Source organism: Lepus europaeus, chromosome 13, assembly GCF_033115175.1.
Source record: "Lepus europaeus isolate LE1 chromosome 13, mLepTim1.pri, whole genome shotgun sequence".
In the NCBI taxonomy this organism is placed as follows: domain Eukaryota; kingdom Metazoa; phylum Chordata; class Mammalia; order Lagomorpha; family Leporidae; genus Lepus; species Lepus europaeus.
Window position 1 is genome coordinate 47,507,609 of NC_084839.1, and position 15,040 is coordinate 47,522,648.

Below are 15,040 nucleotides of genomic sequence, written 5' to 3' on the forward strand. Positions count from 1 at the left end.
CAGGGACAGATTTGGAGCTGGTATGGCCTTTTAGAGTCTTACTGAATCGAGGCAAGAGACCAGGGCCTCTGAAATTACATCACAACAATTTATTGCACACAGGTTACCCTTTGAGAGGAAGTAGACTTCACTGAGTCAGCTTTCTTTGAAGATCAACTATTACTGGAAAGGGACTCTGTGACAAGCCATCAGCAGCTAACGTTCTGAATAATTGGAGGAATATATGTCTGAGTCATAAAGATTAATCTAGGTGATCCACAGTAATGTTCACTACCTTATTTGATGATAATAGGAAGAAAATAAAGGGACTAACAAGGGAACCATTTATAGATTTCTGAAAATGAAAAAATGTTTAGGAGTTGTTGTCAGTTCTGAATAATTCAGAAAAGAAAAAGTGCTAAACTTTCCATCTCATTCTGCTAATTGAAGGCAAAGTACAAAAAGAATCTTGGTCTACAAGATAGTCAGAATAGGGAGTAGTTTGCAATATATAGGGGCATAATAAAATCCTACGTTATAGTTCATGGAAGAAGGTAAAAGAAAAATGACTGAAAAGAATAATTTCATTAGGACAAAGGTAACTTTGTCAGAATCATACCATGAAAGAAAATAGGACAAGTGAGTTTACTTTCAGCTAGAGCTTATCAGTATTATCAAAAATATAGCAGTTTATTAAATATACTTTTTGAACCAGGGTCCATATAATTGGTATTAGAAAAATTAAAACATATCAAGAAAGGTTGGTTAGGTTATTTAACTGTGGTCACACTGCAAGAGCCAATATAAAATTATATTTTCCTTTGTACTACACTTCTTATTAGAGAATGAAATATCTTTCAGTTTGAGTGTAATATGGTGACTAGGAGAAACAAGGATGAGAGATAAAAGAAGTAGGAGATTGAATCTTAGACCAGAGGAACAAGCCAAAATGAGTTGTAGAAAGGGATAGGGTTGAACAGACTGAGTTTATTGAATTTCATAGCTCCACTTTTAAGAATGCAGCTCTAAAGGGTGCTGGCTACTGAGATACAAACTTGTTTATTTAAACCTTTATGGAAAAATACAGTACATGGGCTGGTGCTGTAGTGCAGTGGATTAAACCCATGATAGCAATGCCATCCTTTGTGGGCACTGGTTTGAGGGGCACTGCTCCACTTCTGATCCAGCTTCCTGCTAATAAACCTAGAAAGGCAGCAGAGGATGGCCCAAGTCCATGGGCCCTTACATCTACATCGGAGACTCAGAAGAAGCTCCTTGCTTTGGCTTGGCCCAACTGGGTCACTGCAGCCATTTGGGGAGTGAAGCAGAGGTTGGAAGATCTTTCTCTCTCTCCCTCTCTCTCTCCCTCTCCCTCTCCCACTCCCTCTCCCTCTCCCTCTCCGTCTCTCTCTCTGTAACTCTTTCAAATAAATAAATCTTTAAAAAGAAAAATACAATATAGTTTAACAAATGCATTTTATACATATGTGTGTATATAATATATCCCTTTAATCGGATATTTGGACACATTTTTGCTTATTTAAAAGGCATAGAAGCAGAGAGGGAGAAAGAAAAGGTGGGGGGAGAGAGAGAAAGGGAGAGGAAGGGAGAAAGAGAGAGAAAATGAATCTCCCAATAGCTGGTTGCTGCTCAAATTCCTGTAGTAGCCGAAGGTATAGCAGGAGAAAACCAGGAGCCTAGTACTCAATCCACATATCCCTTGTGTGTGCTAAGGAGCCAAGTACCTGAGTCATTGTCCACTGTCTTCCAGGGTGTGTGACACTGGGAAGCTGGAACAGAAAGTGGAGCTGGGTCTCAGACTCAGGCTCCATAAGATGGGACATAGGCATCCAAGTGATGTCTTAAAACTGTACCAAATGCCTGCCCCAGAAATTGGAGACATTTTCCCCTTTAAGCTTAGCCCTTTATCACATGGTATTTGGCAAAAAGCTCTGTTTGTGAGCTAAAGTAAATTTAAACAGGAAATTTTACAATTTTCTATGTGATTGCACAGCAGTAATTTCAGAACTGTTGTCCTTGGAAATCTGGGTGGTAATTACTACAACTCCAAAGCTAATTATGTTGTTTTGCTAGTGGGACCGTAGCTAAGGATGAGAAGTCTTTCCACTGACAGCCTTGATTTGCAGGCATTGTAATTCCACTTTCACCCTCAATTCTTCCTCTCTCTCCTCCCTTTCCTTGGGGATAGAACGAAGCAATAATTCAACTGAAATGACCTGTTGGAGAGTGAGTTTGCATTTTAAAATCCTTAAATCAGACCAGAAAATAATTTCTTTTGCAGAAGGATCAAGCAGTCAAGCTAGATCCATGTCATTTGAGAGATGCTAAAAACACAGAGATACTTTGCTTTAAAATGGCAAAGTGATTTTCATGAAAACTGAGACATTTTACAAGGCAGAACTAAGTAGGCTATTAATAAGCCATATTAAATAAATAATCACAAATGGTATTGCTGTGAAGTGCTAATATCTGACACCTCACATGAGTAGGATGCTGTTTCCGTAAGCTGCTAAGTGTGTAGTAAGGTGTGAGGCTTCAAATATACATGCATATAAATATACTTGGACAGGCAACGTAGCTAAAGCACCTCACACAGAATCAACAGCAGCTGTGTGTTTCAACAATACTACATGTAGGTAAATAGCAAATTTGTTTACAGAGAATGTCACAAATTCAAATATATTTGAATGGATTATTAAACTGTCCCTCCCCCAATGCACACATTTCCTCTTCCAAGACATGAAGGGGAAATTAAACATATCCAAGGCAACCATGTAACAAATAATGTAAAGGAGCAAATGTCAAGACCTGCCAAGTTACAGCTGACACAGTGAAAGCATTCTTGCTATGTATCGGTACCTTCAAGTAGGACACTGTCATATCTTTTGGAAAATGGGTAAGTTCTAATCTTGCCTCCAGCACACTTCCTTTGTGACCTAGGGAAATATTACTGATATAGCACTGTTTCTTAGTTTCCACATTTAAAACAGGGAAAAATGTGTTAGAATGCTGGTGATGGGAAAGGATCACACCTTTGTCAGTGTTAGAAATATGTGCAGTCCAATAATACTTCACAAATGTAATTTGATTTGTTACATTTCTAAATTTCTGATAAAAGCTTAATCCTTAATGGTAAAAATTTCCTACAAGATTGTCTCAGCTATAATAATTAAAACATGTCTGTAATATATGTAATTAGGTGGAAGGTGCTTTGCCATGGAAACCCTGGAATCCTTTGCTCACAGGGACTTTGGACAAACTTTGGTTCCAATCCTGCTTCTGCTATTTATCAAGTGTTTGGCTTTGCATAAAACATTTCAGTTCTTATATGCTAATCCTTAACCTCTCTGAATTCTAGTTACTTTGCCTTAAATCAAGGATAATCACAGAGTTGTGAAGAATTAAATAACAGACGAAAAGTAACTGTCACACGCAGAAAGTGCTTACCACACTTTCAGTAATTTTCTTTTTTTTTTTTTTTAAGGGAAATGGTTTATTGGGAAAACCCAGCAGGCTGGAGAGAAGGGGCAAAAAAGGAAAAAGAGAAAGAGAGCATGAGAGAGAGAGAAACAGAGAGGAGAGGAGCCAGAGAGGAGAGAAGAGAGAGAGCAGAGAGGAGCCGAGAGAGAGAAGAGAAAGGGGAGCGAGAGAGAAGCCAGGAGAGAGCAGAGAGACAGTGAGCGAGCCACATGTTCAGGAAAAGATCCTTTTAAAACTTTGCCGGAGGGCGGGCAGGGAAGCAGTAGCAGCAAATCCCTTTAGGGTGGGGGTGGAGCTTGACAAGGGCAGTTGGGCCACGTGGCCACCTGGCTTCCAGCAATGGCAGCGGGGGCTAGAGACTAGGATGGTGTCAGGGTGTAGATCGTGCCATAGATAAAACTGCACCATTTTCCTAACATTCCCCCCTTTTGTTTTTTATAAAGCAGGAGTTGTATGGGATTACATTAGTCCCAAAAGTCCAGGAGGTGTAGAGGGACGATGATCTGTCTTTAGAGCTACTTCCTGCTGACATAGGGTGACGGGGTACTTTTCGCTGGCATGGGCTGATGTCTCAAGCTGCTGTCCCCTGGGTGGGGAGCCAAGTATATCCCTGTAGCAGCAACAGCATTTGGTTGACTGCCTGGTTGCTAAAGGCCTTGGTTCGTTCCATTATCACTTGCTGTAAACACTTAAACAGACATGGTAGTATAAAAGACAGTGTGAGAATAGCAACCAATGATTCTAAGAGTGGCATTAACCAGGTAATAAGAGGATTTCATAGAGGAGAGGAAATGGGGGGTGTCTCTAGCCCCTTGTGAGGACAATGGCGGTTGGGCCATGTGGCCACCTGGCTTCCAGCAATGGCAGCGGGGGCTACAGCCTAGGATGGTGTCAGGGTGTAGATCATGCCATAGATAAAACTGCGCCATTTTCCTAACATTCCCCCCCTTAAAGCTTATCCCAGCCAAGACTGGGAGAAAAGCCACTCAACTTTTGCAGGTAGAGGGGTTTGTCTGTAGAGAAATTATGAACAATCGCACAATCGTACAATCACTTTCAGTAATTTTCACGTGTAATTCAGTTGGGGAATGACATAGTATAGTAGTTCTAGCATTTCCCTAAAATTCAAGGTATTCTGTAATTGCCATTGCCCCAGATTCCTTTCCCTATCCACTACCACTAAATAATAGACAGTAACAAGAATTAATCTATATTAATATTGATATTCTGAAAGGGATTTTTTTCCCTTTATGTTGCAAGATAAAATTACTTCATAAGTAGACAATCACCTCTGGTAGTCTTTGTTAATAACACATTTATTAGATATTTCTACAACAAAATAATTTATTTTTTGCAATAGTTGTCTCTTAAAAAAATATGTCAATCCCTTGATTAATCCAGATGATCAAAACAAGATTTGATGATCTGGATATTAAGTGCATCTACATAGTATAAGAAAATCAGAATTTAAAGTATATTCAATTGGTGCCATCATTGTAGTGTAGTGGATAAAGCCACTGCCTGTGATGCTGGCATCCCATATTGGTGCCAGTTTGTGTCTTGGATGCTCCACTTTCTCTTTTTTTTTTTCTTTTTTCTTTTATTTTTTTATTAAACTTTTATTTAATGAATATAAATTTCCAAAGTACAGCTTATGGATTACAATGGCTTCCCCCCCCCATAACTTTCCTCCCACCCGCAACCCTCCCCTTTCCTGCTCCCTCTCCCCTTCCTTTCACATCAAGATTCATTTTCAATTCTCTTTATATACAGAAGATCAGTTTAGTATATATTAAGTAAAGATTTCAACAGTTTGCCCCCATATAGCAACACAAAGTGAAAAATACTGTTGGAGTACTAGTTATGGATGCTCCACTTTCAAACCAGCTTTCTGCTAATAGCCAGGGAAAAGCAGACAAAGATGGCTCAAATGTTTGGGTCCCTACCCTCATGTGGGGCACCTGGACAAAACTTCTGGCTCCTCCTGGGTTCTGCTGGCTCAGCTTTGATCATTAGTCATCTGGGGTTGGAACCAGCAGATGGAAGATTTTTGTGTCTCTCCCTCTCTCTCTGTAACTCTTACTTTAAAATAAATAAATCTTTATATATATATGTATATAATATACAATATATATTCAGTAGCATGGCAACATGTAAGCTTATAATGTTTAAATGTCTTATTAATAAGATACTGATGCTTAAGGTGCCTTTATTACCTCTTTGAATTACTAAATTACTAAAAAATGATCAAAGGTTGCTTTTGTTGCTGAATTAATGTGGTAAGCCAATTCTCATCCACTTAACATTCATTTCACAATTGTACTAAAAATATACTGAATGAACATCCATGATGTACTTTATTGGGCAACATCTTAAACATGCCTTTGAAGGTCCAAAAGGTATCAAACTTTCAAATAATTTATGGTTATATGAAACTCAAGGATTTCTAGAAATGTACTTAATGATTCTTCTCATCAGAATTGTATCTCCCATATGACCCAGCCATTCCAATCCTGGGAATTTACTCAAATGAAACGAAATCAGCATATGTAAGACTTATCTGTAACCCCATGCTTATTTCAGCTCAACTCACAACAGCTAAGGTATGGAATCAACCCAGATGTCCATCAACTGATAACTGATAAAGAAATTATGTATATATAACAATGAAATATTGCTCAGCCATAAGAAAAGAATGAAAGCCTGTCTTTCACAAAAAATGGATGTAACTGGAAACCACTACACTTAGTAAGATAAGCAAGTCTCCAAAAGAAAAATTTCATATGTTTTCCCTGATTTGTGGCAACTAATATATGGAGTACAAAGAAAATGTAATTTATATGAGTGAAATTGACATTCTGAGATTTGATGATTGTTCATAGTCCTTGTCTATACTTTTAAGAACAGTGATTTTTCTACTTATTACTTATTGAATTCTATATTTAGTAGAGGACTAAGCTTGTGATTATAAAGAAAATTGAAAGCATGTCATTGTAAAATTTAAAAGGAAAATAAAAAAAGGAGGGATGGTGGGAGTGGGGGAAGAAGTGAGGGATGGTAGGATGGGAAGTATCATTGTGCTCTTAAAATGGTACGTATGAAATACATATTTTGTTCCCTTTTTATAAATAAAAATGCTAGGAGCAAAAAAAAAAAGAACAAACTTATATCTCTTAACAATGCATTGTAAATTGTAGTTTCCTATTTGCTTGAAAGTTTGACTATAAAGAAGTGCTATTTTATAAGCATAATTATGAGTTGCTTTCAGTTAACTCCTCTATTAATTAGGAAAAATGATTAATAGAAATAGATTGTTTAGTAGTTTGTCTTCATTTTTCTTTTTAATTGGTACAAAATTTAATTTTAATATAAAAATTGTAGAAAATAGGCAAGTCAGTGGAAAAACTAAGAAAAATTATGATTTGTGAAATATCAGTGATCACTAAAACCCTTTTACAGGCTTTAAAGTAAGACATGTATCTCCTTTGTAATGATTTTTAAAAATTTGTATATGAAATGAGAAATGAAATTGCTGAATTATGTGGATAAATATGATAATTCTGGAATTTAGAATAATCACTAAAGCACTAGTTAGGTACATGAGGGTTTTCCACGTTAGAAACAATGAATCTGGGTCTGTCCCTGCTGAACACATGATCTCTATTTGGGTATTTTCACATTCACTAACTCTTATACCATCTTGAAACTGCTGTTGAAGCTGTCCATTAATGTTTTCTTTCTAGTCTTTTATTATTTTATTTTATTTTTTATTTATTTGACAGGCAGAGTTACAGACAGTGAGAGAGAGAGAGAGAGAGAGAGAGAGAGAGAGAGAGAGAGAGAAAGGTCTTCCTTCCGTTGGTTCACTCCCCAAGTGGCCGCAATGCCCAGAGCTGCGCCAATCTGAAGCCAGGAGCCAGGTGCCTCTTCCCAGTCTCCCACGCGGGTGCAAGGGCCCATCCACTTGGGCCATCCTCCACTGCCTTCTCAGGCCACAGCACAGAGCTGGACTGGAAGAGGAACAACCGGGACTAGAACCGGCACACATATGGGATGCTGATGCCACAGGCAGAGGATTAACCTAGTGCACCACCATGCCAGCCCCTTTTATTATTCTTAGCTAAAGAATATCCATGGCCAGCGCCCCGGCTAAACAGGCTAATCCTCCGCCTGCGGGGCCAGCACCCCGGGTTCTAATCCCGGTCAGGGCGCCGGATTCTGTCCCGGTTTCCCCTCTCTGCTGTGGCCTGGGAGTGCAGTGGAGGATGGCCCAAGTGCTTGGGCCCTACACCCGCATGGGAGACCAGGAGAAGCACCTGGCTCCTGCCTTCGGATCAGCGTGATGCACCATTGGCCGCAGCGGCCATTCGGGAGTGAACCAACGGCAAAGGAAGACCTTTCTCTCTGTCTCTCTCTCTCACTGTCCACTCTGCTTGTCCACACACACACACACACACACAAAGCTTTTCTTTACTTAAAAACTTATATTTGCTGGTAGCTGGCGCTGTGGCACAGCAGGCAAAGCCACTGCCTGCACTACTGGTGCCCCCTATGGGTACTGGTTCAAGTGCTAGCTACACCATTTCCAACCCAGTTCTCTGCTAATATGCCGCACCAGCCGCGGCGGCCATTGGAGGGTGAACCAACAGCAAAAAGGAAGACCTTTCTCTCTGTCTCTCTCTCTCACTATCCACACTGCCTGTCAAAAAAAAAAAAAAAAAAAAAAAAAAAAAAAGAATATCCATCGGTTCTTAGTTTATATTTCTATATCAAGATTCCATTTTTGTTTACCCATTATCTGAACAATTGCCTTTAATTGTTGTACCATATTTGTAACTACCCATTCTGATGCTTCCCCACATTAACCCAACATCTGTGCCCAGTTAAAATCTATTTTAATTGCCTAAATTTAATTTCCCAAGTATTGGTCACAGTTTATTACTTCTTTGCCTGTCTAGTAAATTTTGGCTAAACTTCAGACATTGTAGATATTTTATTGTAACATTTCTGCATTCCCTTTTGTTCTGGGAGTCATTAGCTTTTTTCTTATAGTAGGTAGTCGACAAGACTATATTCAGTGGTTTGAAGATATTGACATTGCTGATCACATTGGAGTGAGGCATGTGTAAGCTTGGCTTTCTGGGGATTTCTGCATGCTTTTGTAATTTAGCAATCAGCTAAAGTTTAGGTAGAAATTTTTTTCAGACTCCTATAATCAATAAGGGTCCCATCCTCTCGTGATAAGGAGAAATTCATTAAAATGTACAAAAAAAAATCTTTAATTCTCCCAAGCCTTTCAGTTTTTTTCTTGGACCTCCCAGAGTCTTCCACATCTACACATGATTTTCAACTCAGCCACTGATATCTGGGAGTGTTTATAACTTCAAAATTTCTAGGATTTCTTGCTTCCAAAACCATCCCTGTACATGAATAACAATTTACTCAAGTTTTAAACACTTTTGGTTATCTTCTGATGCCTTGAAATAGATTTTATAATAATTTATATCTAGTTTTAATTTATTTTCTACAGAGGAAATTCGTTCAAACATCTCACAGTCACATAAGCAAAAATAATGCCCTAGAAGGATTTTTTTTAAAAAAAATTTATTTATTTGAAAGAGAGAGTTACAGAAAGAGGTAGAGCCAGAGAGAGGAACAGAGGTCTCCAATTCCGCTGGTTCATTCTCCCAGTGATAGCAACAGCCAGAGCTGAGCTGATCTGAAGCCAGGAGCTGGGAGCTTCTTCCTGGTCTCCCATGCGGGTGCAGGGGCCCAAGCACTTAGGCCATCTTCTATTGTTTTTCTAGGCCACATCAGAGAGCTGGATTGGAAGAGGAGCAGCTGGGACTCAAACCGGCGCCCATATGGAATGCCAGTGCTGCAGGCTGGGGCTTTAACCTGCCATGCCACAGTGCTAGCCCCTAGATGGATATTTTTAAATTTAACCAATATGTTCACCACCATATTTTATGTTTGGAATCATTTCCTCTACACCTGAATGAAGCATTCTACCTGGCCCATAACTTTTATGTCTATTATTATGTAATAAAAATTTGTATCATTACTGAATATTGAAAAACACAGGAAAAAAAAAATACAGATAATTAGGAAGCTAGAATGTCCAAGCCAAGGTACTAGTCAGAATTCTAGTCACTGAATCTGTGTTGTGGGAACCATACATTTTTCTCTAGATGTGTCTTTTAAATTCTTTTCAACCTTTGTTCCTTTTGTCTATTTACAATCTGTTTGTTGTTTATTTATTTTCACTTTACTTGCAGGGGAGAGATAGGCAGAAGGATAGATGTACATAGATAATCTTCCATCCTTTGACTCTCTTCCTCAAAAGGCCTGTAACAGAAGGCTAGGCCAGGTAAAATCCAAGCTCCCAGAATTCAATCCAGGTCTCACACATGGAAGGCAGGGACTCAAGTACTTGAACTATCAACTGCTACCTCCCACAGTGCACATTAGCAGTAAGCTGGGTCAGAAATGGAGACAAGACTGGAACTAGGTACTCTGATATAGAATGCAAGTGCCCCAGTGATGTCTTAAATACTGAGCTAAACAATTTCCCCAACCTTTGTTTTTCTCATAATCTTTTTCCAGGCAGTTATTGAGGTTACCACTACTAGCAGAAGTCCTCCTGGATAGTATTCCAATTAACTCCCCCATTGCTTCAAGACCTACATCCTTAAGAAGCACCTACATATTTACTGTTCTGAGGATTCTGATCTATTCTAGTATAGACATCTCTAGGCTACTGCCACAAGATGCTTTGGTTTCTCAGCTATGAAATAGGAGCCAGTATACCATTTCCATATTTGTCTAAGAAACACTTATCAAACTCTTTTAAAGCTCTAACTGAAGCTTATTTGACTTGGTATTAGGAGGTAGCATCATACCCTTACTAACAAAGATGTTCACAACAACAGCCTAAAGCAAGTTTTTTTGTTCTGTTATATGTTCTAAATTGGACTTAAGAGTCTAATATTTGAGAAATAGGATGGCAATCATTCCTTTATAAATTATGCATATGGGGATCTCACTTTGAAATTTCGTGTGTCCCTTATCTTAGTAAGAAATCAGTTTTAATATATTATTTTATATAATTTGTATGATTCATTGATTTTTCCATTAGACTAGATTACCCAGGGACACTCACATTTTTCCGTAAGTGTGGTAAAATTCTTCCTGTTAACATTTGACCTTTTTGAATGATTTTGCATTATTGAAGCTATGAATAGGATATTAGGTATAAGGCTTAGGGAAGAGCAACAAACTTAAAATTAAGGAGGCAAGAAATTAGGATCCAGGGAATTGGAAGAAATTGGATTTTTGTGCTGCTTCTGAGAGGTGGTATAGGACAATGTTTGGTGAAAACCCTGAGGCAATAAAAATCTTCAAATGTCTCCTATGGCATTCACTAGCCATGTCATTTGGATTATAACCTTTACTTTTTCCATCCAGATAATACTGTAATAATAGAACCTTCCTCATAAACAACACAATATCATTGTACTAATGGAAACCATATAATACTATATTTGAACACTCAATAAATCGTGGCTTTTACTATTATCATTATTTCCATTAAAACACCACAGAAATACCCAGGGATAATTAAGTGAGTAGATGTTTTCAGCAAAATGGATTTATAATCATGGTTCCTGGATCAATTCACTATGACAACTATCCACATCAAAAGTTACTAATTAGACTCATGGACAGGAGGCTTTCTGGTTTGCTAGAAAGCTCGAAGTTGTCCAGGGACTTCTAGGCATAGACATTGATTTCTCTTCCAAGGTAAAATTGTGACCCTGATACTGAGTTTGGCTCAAGAACTCTGCTGTCCTCAAATGAATAAACATTTTTTATTCTTTTTAAAAATAATTGTGAAAGTTCTGTAATAAATCAATCTTACTTATACCTGTATAAACCCTGACTTGTTCCAAATGTCATTTGCAGCCACTTTCCATCCTTTAAGGACTCTGGGAATTCACAGAATAATGTGCTAAGATATGTTGCCTGGGTGGGTATCTTCAAGTAATTAAACTGAGAATTTTAGCAAATCTTACTGCGCATATGCATATCACTAATACATAGCCATCTAAAATAATGCACAGAGTGATTTTCTAGTCAACGAATGATGTAATCTATATCATTAAAAACATATGAAATCAGAGCTGACAGTGTAGCTCAGAAAGTTGAACTGTAGCCTGCATTGCTGGCATCCCATTTGAGCACAGGTTTGAGTCTCAGCTGTTCCATTTTCAATTCTGTCCTCTGCTAATGACTCTAGATAAGCAGGTGAAGAAAGATGACCAGAGTGCTTGGGCCCCTGCTTCCCACTTGGGAGACCTGGATGGAGTTTCTGGTTCCTGTCTTGCAGCCATTTGGGGAGTAAACCAGCAGATGGGAGACCAGTCAATCTCAATCTCAATCTCTCTCTCCCCCACCCCCGTTTCTCTATAACTCTGCCTGTCAAATAAGCAAGCAAATCTTGAAAAAAAAAAAAAAGAAAAGAATGTGAAATTGCTGTGCCCTCAGCCCATTTGGCAGTAATCTAGTACACACAATTGGCTCTATAGAATCTCTAAATATCCACTCAAGTGTAAATCTTATTCATATACCTAAAAACCTATGGGCTTTTATGATTGTAATCAAAATAATTTGTTGTTCTTTTTTACAGAAAATACTGGGTCTAAGTGGAGTGTTCAAATTATTATTAAAAATTTTTCAACACTTCTCATATAATTAATAATTAGCTCTAACCCCATCTGAGAATCATTTAAGATCACAATCATGACTATATATTTATTCATATCATTTTTTTCTCAATATAGAATTCGCACAATATAAAGCAATTATTATTAGTCAAATAATTATTGAGCAAATAATGTAATCAACAGCAAACAGTATAAAGCAAAACCAAGTATCCAATACGTATGAACTAAAGAAAACTTAAAGGACACAATTTTATCAGAAAGGAAACACAAATATAATACGGTATTTGTTAGTAAATATACTTCATCTGGGACTGGAAGTTTTCAATCAGGAAACTTCATTCCCTTTCACACAGAAGCAACTGCTATGAATGTTTTAAATTGTAAAATATTATAAAGAAAAATAAAGTGTAAAGGAAAATGATGACTGATATTATGGATACTAAAATGCAACACAGACTTGCTTTAAAAACTGCAGTAAAATGAACATTAATTAAAAGATTCAGACTGCACATAATATATGCACTAGATATTTGAATATATGTATATGTATATATATATATGTATATATATATACAAATATTTGGGTGTCTTTTTTTTTTTTTGACAGGCAGAGTGGACAGTGAGAGAGAGAGACAGAGAGAAAGGTCTTCCTTTTGCCATTGGTTCACCCTCCAATGGCCGCCGCGGTTGGCGCGCTGTGGCCGGCGCACCGCGCTGATCCGATGGCAGGAGCCAGGGGCTTCTCCTGGTCTCCCATGGGGTGCAGGACCCAAGCACTTGGGCCATCCTCCACTGCACTCCCTGGCCACAGCAGAGAGCTGGCCTGGAAGAGGGGCAACTGGGACAGAATCCGGTGCCCGACCAGGACTAGAACCCGGTGTGCCGGCGCCGCAAGGCGGAGGATTAGCCTAGTGAGCCGCGGCGCCGGCTGGGTGTCTTTTTATGTAGGCTGTAATGTTAGCGTGGGCTTCAGTTACCACACACATACAAAAACTAATTCCATATACACATATAAATTCTACTCCAATTCCTCCCTTTTTCCTTTCCCTCTTTGAAAGCCTTACCAATATCTGCTAATTAAAAAAAAAATCTTTCCCTGAATGCTACAGTCCATATAAAGTATGTTGTCAAAGACAAAATGGACTTTAGCTTCATTGTTTAAGATAAGATTTTTGAGTCATGGACCTATCACTTATTATCCAGGTGATGTCAAATCAATTACTAGATATCCGCAATCATCAGTTACTTTATCAGTAAATTGTGGTAAAACAACATGCTCATATGGTCCTAATATTTAAGTGGAAAATATATGGAAAGTTCAGGGGCCAATCAATATTTGGAACATACATAGAGTTCAAGAATTGGTAGTTACTATCATTTATATTTATTAGTCTTAAATATATCACCTTAGTACTAGATTGTGGTTGCTGATTCATAAAACTTTTTCACACATCTTTTAATTATTCACAAGGATAAACACACTAATAATCTCAGAGAACTCAATAAATCCTTTTTGGTAGAGTAAAAACAACTAATGTTAAAGAGCTCAGAGATCAGAGATTAGGTATTCTGTTTTGTTTTTTTCCCCTGATGATATTTGTGAGTTAGGTTAAAGAGACTTGTTCAAAGTCCTCTTGACAGACCAAAAAGTAGATTCTAGGCTTTCTGTCCAAAAGCTATTACTATTTAAATTATTATACATTCTTATCATATTCATACAGGAAATGATAGGTCTATAGCTCTATAGATTTATAATTATTTTTCATAACAAAATTTGTTCTTGACAAATGTATTTGCCATAAAGAAATTAAAATACATATTAATTCCATATTATATTTATTGTAGAAATCAAAAATATTTATCAACTTTACATTCAGTCCTTTGACTATAGCCAAGATAGGGAAACAGGTAATTCCACCTATAAAAGTGTCTTTGCCATCATAATTCATTTACTGCCTTCTCTGTCATTATGGAGGGCTAGTCTTATTATGAGGAAGTGAGAAATTTGCCATCTGCTCTGTTTTTTCTTTTCCATGAAAAGAACCCTTTCTTTCCTTTCTGTGCCACTTTTGGCTATCATTAATTTCACCCATTGTGTGTTTTTAAATTTGAACATCTAATTCCAAACATATCAAGGAGTTAAAACATCCATTATTAAGCTATTGTGTTAAATTTTTTAACTATCACCTTAATCTGTTATTCATCTAATATTATTTAATGTGATATTCTTATATTAAAATATATATAAAATCATATATTATAGATGTGATAATGTTATGTTACAAATTCAATAATTTTTCAATACCCTTTTCCTTCATTTTTGAAAGAAATTTATCCTATGATAGTGATTTCTAAAGTGATTAGTTTTTTTTTTTTTTTTTTTGACAGGCAGAGTGGACAGTGAGAGAGAGACAGAGAGAAAGGTCTTCCTTTTGCCGTTGGTTCACCCTCCAATGGCCGCCGCGGTAGCGCGCTGCGGCCGGCGCACCGCGCTGTTCCGATGGCAGGAGCCAGGTGCTTATCCTGGTCTCCCATGGGGTGCAGAGCCCAAACACTTGGGCCATCCTTCACTGCACTCCCTGGCCACAGCAGAGAGCTGGCCTGGAAGAGGGGCAACCGGGACAGGATTGGTGCCCCGACCGGGACTAGAACCCGGAGTGCCGGCGCCGCAAGGCGGAGGATTAGCCTGTTGAGCCACGGCGCCGGCCTAAAGTGATTAGATTTAAATGTGGGCCATGATGACACATATTCATGACAGATATTCAATTGTCATTTTAACTAAAATGTAAATTATTAAACAATTACCATGTTTGTAAGTATTTATAATCTAGGCA